At 35.3% G+C, this 19,084-nt stretch overlaps 1 protein-coding gene across 6 annotated transcripts in view; it reads right to left on the bottom strand.

Moving 5' to 3' along the window:
* ZBTB20 (zinc finger and BTB domain containing 20) overlaps positions 1-19,084 on the bottom strand; it is a 477,851-nt gene that overhangs the window by 371,161 nt on the left and 87,606 nt on the right. For all 6 annotated transcript variants that reach the window (XM_087966401.1, XM_026680425.2, XM_087966403.1 and 3 more), the window contains exon 2: positions 2,583-2,706. The gene's annotated coding sequence lies outside the window, so the exon portion shown is untranslated. The remainder of the gene's footprint in view (positions 1-2,582; positions 2,707-19,084) is intronic.

Raw genomic sequence — 19,084 nt, 5'->3', positions numbered from 1 at the left:
GTGTTGAAAAATAAACATAAGAAGAGTGCTGAAGACACAAACAGGAAATTAATCCTTCGGAGGGATGCAATGACAAACTAAAACAAGATCAAGAAGAATAACTGTATTTTGAAGATATTTCCAGATCATAATAGTTAGTCAAATTATCAGCAGTAAGATATGAGTATGAAAACTAAAAATAAAGTGTGAGAAAATTGCTATATTCAAATTATGGATTTGGAACCGAAGAAGGTTTATTACTGATTTTTAAGCTCCTCAAAGTTTCAAGCACAAAACTGGTACTGCCTGAATTTTTGAAAATGCAGATATTATACTTTATGTATTCTATCATATTCTGCAATAATTCCTTAAAAAGGTTGGAACTAATAAGAGCGCTCAGGTTTCCTTTTCCCTTTTGCAATTATTCAACAATGGTTATGTTACTACATATCATAAAATAAGTAACATTGTATCTTTGCCTAACAGTGAAAGAAAACTCATATTCCTACAAACCCTAGTTACAATTCTTAGTTTTCCTTGAACCTAAAGCCAAATTAATTATTTGTCTGCCAGATCATGCCTATAAATAATAAATGAGAACCCTGGTGGTACAGTGGTTAAAAAGCAGTATGGGCTAGCTTTGCCCATAGCCTGATTCTGACAGGGGTCAAGGTTGACTCAGCCTTCCATCTTTCAGAGGTTGGTAAAATGAGGGCCCAGCGGCCATCTGATGACATTATAAACTGCTCATAGGGTAATGAAAAGCACAATGGAGTGGTATATAAGTCTAAGTGTTATTGCTATTGCTAAATGCATATTTCAAATGTAAATGTAACTATTTTCTAATCATATATTTCAGTATTTCCCTCTTCTGTCACAATAAAGAAAACAGAATATTGGTAAGAAATTTAGGAAATGAAAATTTTTAGGGCCCATACTGAAGCTTTTCCAAAAATTGAAATTAGATATGTTGACCCTAATTGGAATAAGGATACCAGATTTTTTGGCAGACAGATAAATAAATTTAATAAAATAATAATAATCAGTATAATTTTGGCTTGGACTGCAAAAACAGATGATTCCTCCTTTTACTGAAACTTCAGTACCACTGTCTGTACAGAGTTGATATGTTTTCCATTCTTGTGAAATAGCTTAAATATGAAAATTCAAATTTTTACATAGCGTCATCAAGACAAAATTGCTCCAGAAAGCTTTCTACTTCATGTCACTATTTTTTAACATGGGGCAGATTGTTTTAACTATATAGCATATAACATTTTATGTTTTTCTTTATGTGCAATATTATTGTGGTATGAAAGAGAGAGAAAGAGATCTTTGTATATTAGTATGTCTTCACTATTTTAATTTGTTGTATGTTGCCCAGAGTTGTTTGTTTTGTGAAATAGGGCAGCTGATAAATATATAAAAGAGAGAGAAAGAGAGAGGGGGTGGAACGTAGGAAAAGAGAGAGAGAGAGAAATAGAAAAAGAGAGAACTTTATGTTGTCTGAACCATAATCTATAATCATTCTGTTATTATGTATGTATGTATGTATGTATGTATGTATGTATGTATATATATATATATATATATATATATATATATATGTATGTATGTATGTATATGTAATTATTATATAATTTATGTTAACAAAATTTACTGATCTATACAAAAATTCTGTCCTATTTATTTAGGCCATCATGTTTATAAGTTTATGAAAAGATATAATAGCTGAAAGACAGACATATAAAAAATATTGAATGCAGCATGGCAAAGGTGTCAAATTTATATAACCAATATATGTATGTAATTTCATATACATATACAATGTTGGCAGAGAATGTAAGAACAAAAGAATAAACCTCTTTCGAGAATTTTAAATAGTCTTTTTTAGAAATCTTCATCTAAAGTTGGAGGGCTTTTAGCAATTCATACATTTATTTCTTCCAAAATACACCTGCTTTCTTTTCCTCTCTTTTCTCTTCTTTTGCCAAACTAAATATTTTTCCATTTAATGCCTCTCTTTATTAGACAGCATCTAATTTGCATACATTTACATACAATTTAACTGCTTGCTTCTGAGAACAAAGAAATGGCTCTGTATTGTAGTAAGGGACAATACTCAGAAAAAGAAGGTATAAAAACCCGCTAGCTCAGTGGCTGTGTATTCTTTTTGTTTCAGAAATACTAAGATTTTTAAACACTCCACTTAATGGGTGAAGAAGATTATTCCAACAGACAATGCAAAAAGAAACAGCACAGCTTCCTCTTAACTCATTTTCTCTTTGGCCTGGTTAATGGGATTTATGGTCCAAGATTTCTTTGCTCCTCTTAACTTCTTTTATTAGATTTGATGGATTTAATTTTGTTACATATTTTAATTCACATTTTATTTATATACAAAGTTATGTAAAAGCTGAACTCTGAGAGCTAATTCAGTATGTTCACCTTTCCCTTATCATTAGGATAGACTGACTGTTTCTGAATCGGCATGTAATATTGATTTCAATGCTCAATATTTCTGTTATGAGAATTATAAAGATGATGAAAAAGAAAAAGAAGATTACTATTCAGCCTACATACACAGCAAATATAGTGCTTACCATGTAACCAAAGTGAAATCAACAGGATAGGATGGGATGCAAGGCTGAGCTCTGTTTGAAAATACAAGAAGGAATTGTCGCAGCAAAAGCAGGAAGCAGCAGAGATGTTAAGCTCTCAAATTTCCTAAAAGATGAGGCAAAAGAAACACAAAATTACATGTGAACAAACTTATCATGACAGAGAGAATGAGAAAAACCAAATCTGAATATATTCAAGATTTCCACAATGACCACTTCCTAAACTTTTAAGATGACCAATTCCTCAATTATTAATTTTTATACAATTTAAGTAAATAAATCTTGCACAGAAGATGAATGTCATATCTAGCATAGTTTTTAGATAAATACAACTGCAATGATTGGTAATGTTCAGACACTAAAGAATGCAACAGAAATGGGGGAAGGGCTTAAGTTTTATTTGTTAAGACATGAAGTTACTAATTAACCTATCTCATTTCCAGAATTAGTAGAATAAATTACTAATAAAAAAACTCATTAGTAATATAGTCTAACTATAATTTTACATTTTATTTATTTATTTGCCTTTTATGAGAGTCAATCCATACTTAATACAATTAAATTCTCTCATTATAGGCCTTTACATGTTTAGAAAAAAGTTGTATTGTTTTATCAAGAACTTTGGTAATTAAGATTTCTTTCTTATTCTATCATCTGTATAATTTGTTTTATTTTATAGCCTTATTATAATCTTATCATTGAATTAAAAGCAACATATAGTAAAAAAATAAATGAAGATCATATAGAACTTTATTTATATAATATTTATTTATTTCCTTTTATAAGAAAAAAATGTTTTCCCCAAAAGTTAAATAATAATAAAATACACACGAGCAAATGTGGTAAGTTGGAAAATAACCCACAACCACAGTATTAAGTTCTACATTGGTATAAAATTTAAGGCCACCAGGAAACATAGGTTTTACTACTGAATTAAAAGATGATACCATAATCTTATAGTCAAAGTTATAATTTTTAAAGTTCAGAAGTAACTAAAACTGCACTCACAGAAAGTGGACTTTTGATACTCCATCTGAATATTGATTTTTTGAATATTGATGGCATTTATCTGTTTCTCATTACCAAACTTCTATGCCAGACACTAGTTTTTTATTGCTTCTTTGTAATACATGGTGGAATGGATAAATAAGTATGCTTCATTTATTTAAGATAAAATTGATAACTGTTTATTTTTTAAAACTGCAAGGACAGTCTTTCATTTATAAGCATTTTAGCTGTGGTGGTGCAGTGGTTAGAAAGCAGTATTGCCAATTCTATTCTACTCACTACTAGGAGTTTGCGTCTGACCGGCTCAAGATTAACTTAGCCTTCGATCCTTCCAAAGTCAGTAAAATGAGGACCCAGATTGTTGGGGGCAATGTGCGGACTCTGAAAATCACTCAGGGAGTACTGTAAAGTGGTATAACTCTCGATTCTATTGCTATTGTTATTTATTATACTATAACTGCCAAAGAGAAAGGCAGAAGCTATTACATTATGTCTAGCTCTGAATAATTCTTTCCTTACACTGGAAGAGTTAACATGCTCAGATAGCTTGCAAGATACTCAGATATTTATAGCAATGAGTATTCTGGAGCTCTGTATTCGGAAGCAAATTTTGGTTTATAATTCTTTAGTTCTGTATTTCCAGACTTTGATATATTGTCATATATTGGTTTGAATGTATACAACAGAGATTGGTGATTCTTTAGATAGGCCAATAGTGACTTATTTTCTACTGTCAAGGTCTATGAAAAGCACATTGAAATGTGAACTGATATATGAATGATTACTAAAACAAATCAAACAGGCAGTACAAGTCAGTGGTAATTCATTACTCTATTGCAACATAATAGCAGGAGTTCAGGTGGATTTAATTAAACTAGATAGTTATCAATTCTGTCCTGTCTACTATGTTTCTGAGGAATTTAAGTAAAAAGAGTCAACACATAGAAGTAAAAAAAATATGCGTAAGTGTCTTGAGCTTTATAAATTGATGTAACAAATTTAACATGGTAGTATTTAAAATACTAGATGTTATTTCTCATTAAACTGGCTACACATCACTTAACCCAGAGACTTAACCAAAAGTAAAATACTGCCATTTCTGTGCAGATTATTCAGTTGTACTGCCATTTGATATGCCATTAGGCTAAATGGGTTCTCTGGGAGATCAACCCAGTGTAATACATTTCATGATTAAGCACAACTAGAGAATATTCCACATTTTCATACATCTTGCAAAGCTTCTAGTCATTTAAAATCCTCCTATTCCATCTGTTTGGTTATCAGGCCAAGCTGGAATCCTGGAAGTATCACCCTAATCCTAATAAGCTAAATTGTTAGCTGGGCTTCTCTTCTGGGAAGCAATGGGGCACGCCAAAAACATGATAAAACAGTATGCTTCTGTGTAATGAGATAACTTTAAAAATGAACAACTTATTCCATGCCTTCTATTTGGGCCAATTAACCTTCTCGGACTTCTGGGGATAAAATATACAATACATAGTAATAATCATCTTCTGCTTGATTGACATTCTTGTTTCATAATGTACATTTACAAAAGGTTATTTATATGTTTATAATTGTTAAATTATTTTCCTGTTTGATATACGTCTTTGTCAGAGATGGACCAATAACTTTAACAATTATTCCTTTTACCTGCTTTCCTATCAACTGTATAGTTTATGTTTTTCTTTGACAGAAAAATCTAAATCATATTTTTACAATTCAGATGCATTAATTTTCTTAGGTTTGCCACAATACAAGAGATATAGAAAAGGAGTTATGTACATGTTATCGTTCATATTTCCAAATCAGTTCTAATTTAATTAAATTACAAAAGTATTATATGGGTATATGGTCAATTATGTCATGTGTTACAGTAGTTCAGGAAATCAGACCTACATGAATCTCCTATTCAGCCATCTGCTCAAGGGACTTAAGAAATTAACTGCTCTGTTCTTGAATACACTAACAACTTGGAACAGTATATAATTTTTTTAAAAGAAAACCCATTACTATTGTCTTCCATAGAATCATATGCTTAGAATAAACATTGGAGGTCTTCTAGTCCAAGGAGCCTTCATGCCATCTTAAACAAATGGTTATCCAATCTTTTTTTGAGACTTGCAGAAGATTAAGCTGCATGTTTCTTATGGAAAATACATTTAAAAAGTATAGAGCTTCAGTTTACAGTCAGTTCATCATCTTGACTTTTGATTCTCCCCTGAAAGATGCCAGTGTTTCCAAATACATGAAATTGTTGTAGATTTTAAGTGGATTCACTGAAACCGACAAGAAATCATGACTAAAGTCTCACTGATTTTAATAACTTTATTCTAAGGTTTATAAATGTAGAATGCAAGTCTTACTATCAATAAAACATCTGATTTTTTAAAATCATACCATCCATTATTATAATGGATGTTATTTCACAAAATGGATGAATATAAAACCTACAGTACAACTATGAACTTACTAATTATAAATATCTGTACTGTGATCATATGACAACTTCATAAAGTTACATATTTAAGAATGGTAAAGATGGAAGACTGAAAGGGTAGCTGTAAAGAATTATTTACCTAGTAGACTCTAATGATATATTTACTTAGTAGCTAGGAAACTTTCACAGTATATTTCAAATATATTTACACATGGCACACACATAATTAGAGAGAAAGAGGGAAAGAGAGAGAGGGAGAGAGAGAGCTGTAGCGGTTAACATTCTGGACTAGTTCTAAGCATAGAAACTGGCAGAATGAGTTTGTGCAGTATGCTGTTGGAGAGAATGGTCTGATAAAATATCTAACAGACTTTGGGAAACTGGAAGAAGAAAAAAAGATACCTTAATGTAAGGAAAGGAATAAGTTTGAGAAAGAGACTTAGAACAACTCCACCTTAGTTATGCTTAAACAGGCAAAGAATTATTTTGGTAGGCTTTCAAGGTTAACATCAAGCGCCCTATAGCTGGTCAACACAAGAAACAAGAACCACTTGAATTTTTGGAAAATCCAACTAATATAACTCAATCAAAAAGTAGTGTGGGCTAACCAGTCGAGCAGGTACCAAAAAACCTATCCTTGAAACAGTTTTCTCATTATAAATCATAAGATTTGTTGGAAAAAAATAGATATCAGAATCAAAGTTATTGTCTTCTTTACAAAATTCTGGAATGTTGCATTGCTTAGGTCAGGATAGGTGTAAACATTTGTTTTCTGGGTATTAAGAACCCCTAACTGCGTCAGTAAGACTATTCAAGTGGCAAATAAAGTCTCTGCATTGAATTTGAATTAGAAATAGAAAAATGGATTGCACAATTTTCTAAAAAGGACAATGAAATCCAGACCACTTTTTCATAAAACTGTTAGTGCTTATAGAGAAGAAAGCATGTACTGACAAACATTTGTTAAGTGATTCTTGGGTAAGGAGAGGACAGAGAACAGCACAAGCCAATCCACACTCACTTCCAAATAATTTCTGCAGGTATTAAGTGCACAGCTGGATTTAACAAGAAACGGGATATAAATTGTAAAATGCTTTATCCATTCTGATGCTATATTTGTCACAATCACTGTAACAGTTGAGTTTAAACAAAGTTGGTGCTAGCAATCCAAGAATCCCCATGTCAACTATAGCTGCTTTAGCCTGATTCAATGACATCTAGCTGAATAGTTCCAGGCTGCTGAATCAGTTGAAAACATATAAGTTAAAAACAAACAAACCAAAACCCTACATTCTGTGTCCTGTTCAATAAAATATATTTCTGTTCTATGACAACAGAAAGGAAAATATGAAATCAAAGCAAAACTTGAAGCAGGTAATATTTCCAGCATTTGAGAGAAAGTAGGAAGCTTGCTTATAATGTGACTGCATTAACATTTCATTATGATCAGAAAGCCTTTGGAAAATAAGGTCTTAAGAAGACTCTGCAATGGACTGCCAAGGTTGCCGACTTTCCAAAATTCTGGGTTCAGCACATTCGGTGACCATTCTCTCTGGATTTGGATTTCACTCCAAACTTTGTTTGAATAAAAAGAGCAAAGCAGCTGGGGAATTCTGAAGTGCAGTGCATCTTTATTAGTTCCATCTGCAGTCTGAAATCAGCTCATGGCAACTCTGGCTAAATCCTGGTGTTCCTAAGTCCAAATCTGGATCATTTTAAATTACTTGATACAAAATTTGGGGTGCAAGACTTTCTTTTTTGTATAAACATTCTTCCAATAGAAGAGAAGGTATGTAGTTTAAGGCTGAATTGTGAAATCGTTGAGGCTCTCTAAGTTTGTTTGCTTCCAGATGTTTCATTACTTGACTAAGTTACTTTATCAAGATACCTGGTTGGGTAATGAAATATCTGGAAGCAAACAACCAAGCTCAGAGAGCACTGAGGACTAAACATTCTTATTATTCAGCACAGAAAAAATAAGCAGCCCTCCAACTAATCAATTTTTAAAAGGATGTACGAGGGCTATCCACAAAATAGATTACGTTTTCGTCTGTAGCAAGAAGGGGCAGAGCTAGCACGGCCATCTTTGGTCTGTGCGTCCGCCGCTCAGTCTGCATCTAGTTGTGCTAGTGGGAGGTTCGTTATCATTGCCCGTTATTTCACAGCAAACGCTTTGAAATGTGTGCTGCAATTGAAAATCCCGCGAGTTGTGAGGTGCGATCAGTGATAAGATTTTTGTTGGCAAAAACCATTAACCGATTGAAATTTTTCGCAACTGTGAGAAGTGTACGGGGACGACATCATCACTAAAGGTGGAGTGCGCCAATGGTGCATTAAGTTTAAAAATGGCCGAACTACGGCACTCGAGAAGTCCTGAATGCTTTCAAGTGGGAGATTTTTCCTCATCCGCCCCTACAGCCCGATCTTGCACCAAGCGACTACCACTTGTTTCCGAGGTTGAAAACCTGGCTTGGAACACAGCGCTTTGACGACGACGCGGAACTGCGGGTGGGCGTGACTGACTGGCTCAAATCTCAGGCGGCTGAATTTTATGACAATGGAATTACAAAGCTTGTTCACCGCTATGATAAGTGCCTCAATTTGTTCAGTGAATATGTTGAAAAGTAGTATTTAAGTGTCACTTTCAAGTGTATATAATAAAAAAATTTTCCTACACTTTGTTTTTTTTCTATCGCAAAACGTAATCTATTTTGTGGATAGCCCTCGTATATAACAATTTTAAATCAGTTTAGATGAAAGATGGGGAAAATACATTATAGCATAGAGGTTAGTTTTAAAAAACCTGTTAACTAAAGTGGGTCACTATCAGTTCTGCCTTAGAAGTCCAAGAATGCCTTAGAGCAGGGGTCCCCAACCACCGGGCCGCGGACCGGTACCGGTCTGTGGATCACTTTGCACCGGGCCGCAAAGAAAATAAAAATAAAAAATAAAATAAAAATGGCGGCTTTCTTCGCCTTCGGTGAATGCTGCTGGGATCAGGGATCAAGGACACAAATGAAAGAAGGGGAGGGAGGAAGCAACCAAAGCGTGTCCTACTCTCTGGCTCAGTGGCTTCGGTTTCCTCCCGCCTCGTTCCTCTCTCAGTCACTCTCTCGCTCCTCCACCAGCCCAGGAAGAAACTGCTTCAAAGAAGCCGGCAGGGTGGCTTTTCCTGTTGGCGCAGCTCCCCGAAGTGCCCGTTCACCCCCACCCCGCCGCCAATCAATCCAGGTTCAATCCAGTGCTCCGTTCTGCCTGCCTGTCTGCCTTCGTTTCTGGTTGTTTCGGAGCAGCTTCGGCTGAGAATAATAACTATTTGCCTCTTTTACTCAGCCGAAGCTGCTCCGAAACAACCAGAAACGAAGGCAGGCAGGCAGGCAGGCAGAACGGAGCACTGGATTGAACTGCGGGCGATGTGGGTGGGGGTGAACGGGCGCCGGAGGAGCTGCGCCAACAGGAAAAGCCACCCTGCCGGCTTCTTTGAAGCAGTTTCTTCCTGGGCTGGTGGAGGAGCAAGAGAGCGACTGAGAGAGGAACGAGGCAGACACCTGAGGGATGAGGCTGAGGGAGGGAGGGAGACACCTGAGGGATGAGGCTGAGGGAGGGAGGGAGACACCTGAGGGATGAGGCTGAGGGAGGCAGGGCCGAGAGGCAGGGCTTCTCAGCCGTCCTGCAGGGACTTGTCCTGAGCCGCGGAGACAGCCGTGGGCCGCCGCCGCCCAGCGCTCAGTTTTGAAGGCGCTCCTCAGCCAGGCGCAGTTCCTGAATCTACAGCTGAAACCCTCCGTTTTAAATGTCCCAATAGAAGAGAATATCTGTCGCTCAGGGTTGCAATGAGGAGGCATTGGCGCTCCTGAACTTGGTGGTTTGCTGGCAGACGTTTTATTACCCGACTAGGTAACAACATCAGATGTTACCTAGTCAGGTAATGAAACGTCTGCAAGCAAACCACCAAACTCGGACTCCTCCCCCCCCTCCCAGTCCTTGAAAAAGTGTTTCTGCATGAAACTGGTCCCTGGTACAAAAAAGGTTGGGGACCACTGTCTTAGAGAAGGAAAAAATATTTTCATCTATAACATGGAAAAATCTAGAATTTAAATTATCTATTTTGTTCAACCTGAATTTGGACACACAGGACTGTTCACAATTACTATTACTAGTGGTAAAGAAAAGACACATAAATAGGTGCTGGGAAATGACCCACAGCATGAAGCTGCATAATAGTATAACATGGGTTTACTTAAACCAAATTTAAATACAATACAAATAGGTCACAGTTTTGCTTGTAGCCCTTGTCTTCACCTTGTGCTAAAGAAAATTTGATTTGCTTAGAACAATGTGTGAATCCAACCATGGTGGTTTGTCAGCTGGAGTTTATAGCTTACTATTTTGTATGAAGCAGACCACTATAAATATATAAGGCAAACTATTATAATTTGGTCAGCTAGTCATGATTTTACCTTAGTGTTGACTACATCCTCACCATTTATATAAATTACAATTAGTCTACAATTAGTCATTGTATGTATTAAGTTAGCACAGCATGGAACTGTATCTAATAAGTACAGTTTTCTAGTATGATGCAATACACATGAAACTGTTGAAGGCCATAAAAATATGGCATAGGTACATGGAAAGAATATGTCACTTTTTTTTTGCTTATATGGTGTTCTAATTAAAACTAGACCTAGTGATTATAAGTTTATTCTGGATCAGCTGTTCCAGATGCCCATTTCCTTGTACTATTATGCTTTATTCACATTTTAAATCAACAGAGGAAAAAAATAAACTAAATAAGAAGTTTGAGGTAGTCTGTTGCTCCACAATCTTTCAATTGTCTGATGTTTACTGTTACATATAACTGATTCATATACTGAGCTATTAAATAACCATAAAAGTTTGTATTTCAATTTGAAATATGATTTACACGTAACTCCCTGGGATCTCCAAATAAGATCCTTGTTTGAATCTTTTGACATTCACTGACACAGAATTAAGTCTCATTTAAATAAAAGACTTAAGAAATATCTCAAATATGGGAAAACTGAAATGTTCGGAACTATTACAATGGTTGATCTCATATCCAAATCCTTTGAGATACCAACCACTTCATACAGTTTGGGGAAACACATAACATAGCAGAGCCTACATGATTCTGTGCACTGCTACAGATAAGTAACAAAAGTAATATTCTTTCAGTTGATTGATACACATTTGCTCTCAAAATTTAGCAAAAGAATAGGAGAATATAATCTTACATTACACTACCTCTCCATGAAACTGATTTTTTATATCTGTTCCAGTTCATCATTTTGTCATGCTCAGTAACCTGGGACAATAAGCAAAGCAGAGATGAGAAGAGGGTCTAGAAATTAAAAATAACCTATAAAAAGCAGTCAGTATCAAGTAATGGTTTCCCTGCACTTTAAAAACAAATCTTCCTTGCCATGCTCACTTTCTTATAAGGGGGGGAACTGTTTTATCGTAACAGGTTTACATCTTCAAAAAAAGCTATTTACCACCATCTATTCATCCAGCCTGACTTTGAAATGGACTCACAGTTTTTACTGCTCTGTTGTTTCTAAAACTGTAGATTCCTTTTCTAACTCCTTAAGATGTAAAGTCCTTCTGATCATATCTATGCAAGAGAAAACACAGCAGAAATTTTTTACACATAGTCCATTTCATCCTGGCATTAAAAGCTACTGCTATACAAGATCAGTTCCAATCCTCAAAACCCATTAACATCTTAAATGTTTGAAAACAGTGTTTGGATGCTGTGCTCTTTAAAGAAACTACTCATGATTTATAACCAAAGTTAAAGACATACAATGCATTTAAAAATGTGCTTTAAGTTGTTGAAGTTGAAGTTGTTGCACTGAACATATGCCACCAAACCAGAGGCCCCTAACTGTAAAACTATTTTTCACTGATATGTAAAAATATATTGCATAGAAGAACACCCAGCTGTCGAGGGTAGGGTTTTTTTGTTTTTAGTCTTTCTAATATAGCTTTTTATGACACTTTTGAGCCTGGAGAAACCTTTAAATATTTTTCAGGTGTCCAGGAACCCCTGTACATTCAGACTCAAATACAGGATAGAAGTTACACAATTATCATCTTTCTTTCATATTTAGGCCTGTATATCTACATTAACACTGTTCTTAAATCAAAAATAAGGAATTAAACTTTTTTCCCCTCCACTTCCTTCTGCCCAGAGGTGGTATTCAACAGGGTCTGACCAGTTCTGAGAACCAGTAGCGGAAATTTTGAGTAGTTTGGAGAATCGGCAAATACCACCTCTGACTGGAGATTTTACAGTATCCTTCCCCTGCCACGGCCACCAAGCCATACCCACAGAACCAGTAGTAAAAAAATTTGAATCCCACCACTGCTTCTGCCCCACCACCTTTGTGGGTGGTGCCTGCCGCTGGTGGAGCCCAGGACAGTTCACCTATGCTCGCCCTGTAATGGAGTCCTCCAGGCAGTGGCACCTGCAGAAAGGCAGGTGTGCGCCAAGGAGAGTTCTAGCATGAAGGTCATGGCAGCAACTCTCTGATATATGTTCCTTCACCACCTGCTGCACCTAATTATTCTCCTCACTCCTTTGCTCATGTTTTCATCACTTAGACATGCAGAATCCCCACCTTGACCAAGATATTGGAGGCTGAGGGAATTGTTTTGGTTAACTTTTGTTTTACATAAATCATTGTTGTGGCCTGTTGGCTGCTTGCCCCTCCAGCAGCTGAATCAAATGAGGAGAGGGTGTGGGAGTCAGGGCCAGCATCAAAGTAACCTGAGAGCTATGAGGGAGAAGAGGGAATGGAGCTGTCAGAGACAGAGGTAAAGGCAGAGCCCTCTGCCTCTCCATCAGCCCTCAGATGGAGAGTCAACAATCCCCAGGTCTGGAGGTGATGAGGAAGAGGAGGAACCGCTGGGTCCAGTGCCTGAGGCATGGATGCGCAGAAGACAGAGAGGACAGGAGTGGAAATCTATGGGCCAATCCTTGGATGGAAGAGCCACCGCTGCTAGCGAAGACCTATCTTAGCTCTGGAGATAAAAAGCAAGGGGTGAAGATGAATAGGTTTGACAGACAACTATTCTTCTGCCTGCCAGACAGACTTGTTAGCCTGCTGTGTGTGAGAGAGAGACTTTTTGCCAGGGCTGCTGGCCCTTCTAATAAAGGAATCATTGATTTAACTACAGAGAGAGTTTGTCGTGTTTGGGAGCCAGGTCAGAACAATCATGATCTTCCAGGTAACCCCTAGTACTATGAAACCTCATTTGAGTAACTCTGTTCTAGACTTTAAACTAAATATATCATATAAAAAACAGGAAATATGGTTATGGTATGCATTAAATTTAAGATTTTCATAAACCTTAAATATTTTATTATATATGTATTTTATCAATATTCCTGCAGAATATATATAGCCACCCATCTTACATATATGATCCTGGACAGTTTACACAATTTTCTTAAACAATGTGTCTTTAATTATTGGCAGGCCTTATCCATTGAATTTTAGCTGTTAACCTTGGCTGAATCTGTGCAACACACCAAGCACATCTTATTATAACTTAAAACTAGGAATTAACCATAGTAAGTAAGGTAGTTGAAATTCCAGGAACTAGTACATGGCACAAAATCTTTAAGCTTATTCTGCTTATACTGTCAATTTGTATATCAGAACACAAAATTGTCAATGTGCCCCAATGGAAGAATATGTTTACTCTTTTATAGATTGATTGATATCTTTATGAGAAATGTGAGATAAGCTTGTATAGTGTGTGCCTCTGTGTGTCTATATATTTATAGTGTCTTCAAGTCAGACTCCTGATAACTGCATGGACAAAACCTCAGCAAGATTTTTAGAAGCGGTTTTTCATTGCCTTTTTCCTAGGGCCAAAAGAAAGTGACTGGCCATGGTTGGCTTCATCCCTAAGGCTAGATTTAAAAGTCACAATCTTCCAGTTTGCATTTTTTTTCACAATATAGACTATTACTAACTATAAATATTGAGAATCCTTTAATATTTTACTTCTCCTAATTCTGTTTGTCATTTCAATGGAAGATTGAAGGACTCCTAACCAACAAAAACATGCGTCAATTCAGAGTTTATTCAATGTAAATTGTGAGAACAAATGGAAACAAAGTTTGATGTGAGCAAGATCAAATGCAAAGCCTCAACAAAAATAATGTGTAATATCTTTTGCCAAGAAGTTAGCTATAAATATGGTAGGCTTAGCAGAATGCAGCTTGAACTAAAAGTTTTCAGATTGAATAGGAAAAGCAGTTATAACTCCCTAATCAACATATATGAATAACAAAAAAGTATATCTTAAGTTTCCAGATTCCATGATGATATGTATGAATTTTATTTTGTTTTTATACTAGAAATGTGAGGTAGTACATTTGGACATTTACTTGATTATGAAGTTGACATTCAGTCAACTTCAAGATATCAGGAGAGAAAGTAAAAAAACAAATTATTCTTAGGAATGGAGAAAATTGCTATTTCAATAGCTTGAACTTGGTTTTCTTCTTCCCACATTGTCATATTTAATCAACAAATCCATAAACCATCAATTCATGTTTTTTTTAATTTTCAGCAAAAAGGCTATAAGAATATTTCCAGTCTTCCAATAAAAGGACTTATAATAAAGTTCTTCTAGTTTACTTTATTGTCATTGCACCTTGTAAAATGAAATCAAATGCCATTCTTCAGCATATTTATTATATCTATAAAAATAAAACACAAACAAACATCCTTCGCATTCTATACAATTGAACTGAAAATCCCTAAGATAGCATTAATATTGCACTATACAATAGAATTCAATATAGTTACTGCTCTGGGATAGAATCTGTTTTTCAGCCTATTTGTCCTTGTTTTTCTTATCCTGTACTGTCTGCCAGATGGTAATAGTTCAAAAAAAGGGTGCCCAGGATGAGATGGATCTTTGAGAATGTTTTGAACTTTCTTAAGGCAACGGGAGCTATAAAGCTCTTCCAAAGAGGGGAGAGGGCAACCAATGATCTTCTGGGCAATTATGTTAACCCTCTGGTTAACCCCTGGTTAACAGTGATGTTAACCCTCTTCTAAAATAGATGTCGTGAATAAGACTGCAACTACATATTCAGAGTGTCACAATCCTGATACCCTTAATCCAAATAAATTAGCAGGATAGTTATAGACTATGAATACATTATAAATACCGATGTCTCCTTTAACTCCTAGTAGGAAAAAATAACAAAAATATATTACTTAGTTTATTTCACATTTGACAGCTACTCTCATTCACTGGAGCAATAGCTGAAGTACTTAAAACTAGTATTTCTTATTGTAGTTGTTGGAGCTTACTCATAATGCACCTTTGAACTATTCCTGTCTCCTGACCCTAAAATGGCTTAAGAAAATCTTGTACAGACTTGGTAACAGCTCACAAGGATTCATCTAAACCTCAGATTACCATTCCTTCCACTGGGCACAACTCCTCTGCTGCTGTGTAATCCTACAATTCTGTTTGAGGAAACTAAGATATTGATAGAGATAGAGAGAATGAGATGGAGAGAGGGAGCAAGAGAGAGGTGTGTGTTTTGTGTTTGTACATACATATAGACACACATATATAAACACAAAATATGTGGACACATTGCACACAGTTAAATAGACATGTGGGTTTTAATTATTATTTTTCTTGCCCTGAGAACTAGCTTTATCCTTGTTTTATTTATTTATTGTCCAAGGATGCACTGTTTAATTATTTCTCCATTTACTTGAAGAACAAGAAGTAAAACAATTGTTTGGTTCAGCAGACTATATGGAAAATAAAATAGTTGACTGAAAGTATTTTATTCTGAACAACTATGATCTTACTGGAATTTACTAAGATCAAATATCAGAATGACTGAAATTTAGATTTAATTCTCCACTTCAAAAAGCACTATCTTGGTGTACCCAGGAACAAAACAAGTCCCACTAGGTCAAATTTTAGGCATAGTTTTGTCTAGCATCTTATGTTACCTTAAAGGCATACAAATGCATCCACACAGCATAAAGGAGAGTGAGAAGACTCTTCCACTGGTATTCCTAAAAAGTGGTATTTAAAACATACTGTCTCTTGTTATGGAAGTAGTATTTATTCAACTATAGCACACTTGGTAATCCTCAGAATTAATGTCAAAAGCACGAAGTTTGGAAGTTTACATGTTCTCTTAAATGTTCTTACTAGCTCAACAGGATTGGAAAATGCTAGCCTTCAATAATACTCATTGGTATGTCGGTAGTTCTGTTCAACCTCTAGACCTCTACCTGGGATGTTAATCATTCTTCTGTTTGATTGAATGCAAGTAAAGCTCTCTGAAGAGGGAACAAGTGTTAAGCCAAATTAGTACACTTCACCTTAAGACTTCCAGTAGAATGGTATAAAGTCAGTGAGAGTGAAATATGACTACCTCTATGGGTCCTTTCTGTACCAAGCTTCTCTACACAATTCAATGCTGACCTGAACAGAGTTTATGTCTTTCACTTTAAATTTATGCCAAAAACTTTAAAACACCTTCCTTCTTTGGTAGGGAACTATGATTTTAACATAGACCATAGAACATATGGGTTGACACTTTAAATATAATCCCAAAACTCCTTTCTTAATAAGTCACAGACAATTGCAATTCTACTTTCTATACTTTGCATATACATTTTTTCCCAAAATGAGTTATTTTGTACTAGCTTATACAGAATTTCACTTATCATTTACAGACCATATAATCCAAATTCTCCGCTTCTTCAGTAATGACCCCCTTCCCTAAAATCTATTTTCTGCAACTGTATAGTGCGGGTGCTACAATTCAATGCCTAAAAATATTTTCCATAACTTCTATTTTTCAACTTCTTCCAGTATTTATCTTAATTTCAAATTTGTTCCATGAAAGCTAGGAATACAACTCCATGCAATTTCTTCACACTAAAATGTAAGTTTATATTATTATATAATGTCAAATATTTTAGCTCAGCATCTGCTATAGCCAGTTAGATTGGGATGACCTGATTAAAAAAAGAAGGATGTGTGAAAATTAAAATGAATGCAGTTCAGCTATAATTCCTGGATATAAAGATCTGGTATCAATAAGAGATACCAGACTAGAGAGATATCATTGGAGATTTATTATGGAAAACATTGGTCTACAGAGCCTACGGAATGCAAAGGCCTCACCCACTGCTATACTCTTTTAATTTTAGATTTTAAATTTAAACTTAAAGCTGTTTTTAAACAGAACTGTTATTAAAATATTTTTAAATAAAGCACAAAAAATCCCAGATGCCTACAGGAATCAATTTTTAAATCCCAAGAAACTATTCTGCAATTAATAAAAGTTATTTTATTCAATTATCTTTTTGATATTACTTTATCCCAGATTCTTACATTCATACTCAAAGAGCCCATCTGCTCAGCTACACAAACTACTGTGAGTACATCAGGCTGGTCCTTCAGTTATTACACTACAGATATTGACACCAATTCAAGAACACTCTGTTTCTCTCTGTGTGTCTTCAAGGCATTCAGTGGTCTGAGTCCAAGTTATCTTACTGACTGCTTGAAGCACCAAGATGAAGCACATGGTTGACAGGTTGTGTAGAGCTTATCCAACTTGGAATAAGGTTGTGAAATCAAATTGCACAAGCTTCAGAAAGCCACCTCACAATTCAACCATTTCTTCCCCTTCTATACAAAGCACATTTATTTGGACCTGGGTTGAGTTCCCATATGGCAAGAAGCAAAAACCCCATTAAAATATTTTGTTTTTATTTCTTGGAAGAGTAGAGACAAGATAGTTAAGAAAATGAGCTATATACAGTATAACGGATACCAGTTTGGTGATATGATTATAGTAAACAGATAACATAGATCTGGGAGTATTAACATTTAATAAAACTAATAGGGCTGAAAATATATCTATGATATCTATTAAGATACACATACCTACAAATCAGACTATAACAGTACTATCATACTTTTAATACAATTGTGTTGTACTGAATGAAATCTATGAAATCATTCTATACACTTGTCTTAAAAGTAACTTTCCTTCTGCTATTGTATTTCTAGATATGCTGTGAGGATACTGTATGCTATCAAGAAATTTCAGAGTTTAGTAAATATTTCATTCTTGTTCCATTTCAGTTCATGGCATGGAGAATTGAGCCTCTCTACTTCCGTTTCATGGGATATAGAATTGAGCTTCTGTAATTCATCCCACCTTATTCTTATGAAACATATGTGATTATTGTTTAGAAACATTTATCATATTTGTTGCTGTAATTCTTAGCACATAGTGGAGTTTCATACCAAAAACAAATGCAAATTAATGACTACAGAAATGCAAATTAATGACTACTAAAGTTTGATAAAATTAAATTTCCTGCCAAAATTATTTCCTATATTTCCTAAATTTATTCTTACTAACTTTAAAAAATGCTAGTTGTTGCCTTATAAATACTGTGATAAAAGAGAATAGTTCAGCTTTGTTTTTAAAATGAACTTAATGTTATTAATTGAATTCATATAATTAATTAATTATAATACAAAGTAAATGTCTGAGTAACTTGCTCTTGTTGTATTTAGGCTATTTCTTACATTATTATTTAGTTGCTTCAGTTTGGTCTAGTGGGTAAGGCATCAGGCTAGGAAATGGGAGACAGTGAATTCTAGTCCAGTCTTAACCATGAAAGCCAGCTGGATAACTTTGAGACAGTCTCTCTCTCTCAGCCCAAATCACCCACAGGGTTGTTGTGGGGAAAGGAGGAGGAGGAAGGGTATGTTGAATGTGTTCACTGCATTGAGTTATTGTAAAATAATAAAGGCAGGATACAAATAGAAATAAATATTGACTTAGTGGCACATCTCCCTCTTCTGGTCACATGATTATCATTTGTCTTTGGCAATTGTTGGATTCTAGTGAATGGGGATTACATTTTTTGCATATGTACATTACAGCAGCAGTGAAAATAAAGTGATTACTCCAAGGCCAACT

The sequence above is a fragment of the Notechis scutatus genome, chromosome 5 (genome assembly GCF_049901735.1).
Source record: "Notechis scutatus isolate UNSWTSFEM ecotype Mainland chromosome 5, rNotScu1.2, whole genome shotgun sequence".
Classification (NCBI taxonomy): Eukaryota; Metazoa; Chordata; class Lepidosauria; order Squamata; family Elapidae; genus Notechis; species Notechis scutatus.
This window is presented reverse-complemented; position numbering and strand designations above follow the sequence as displayed.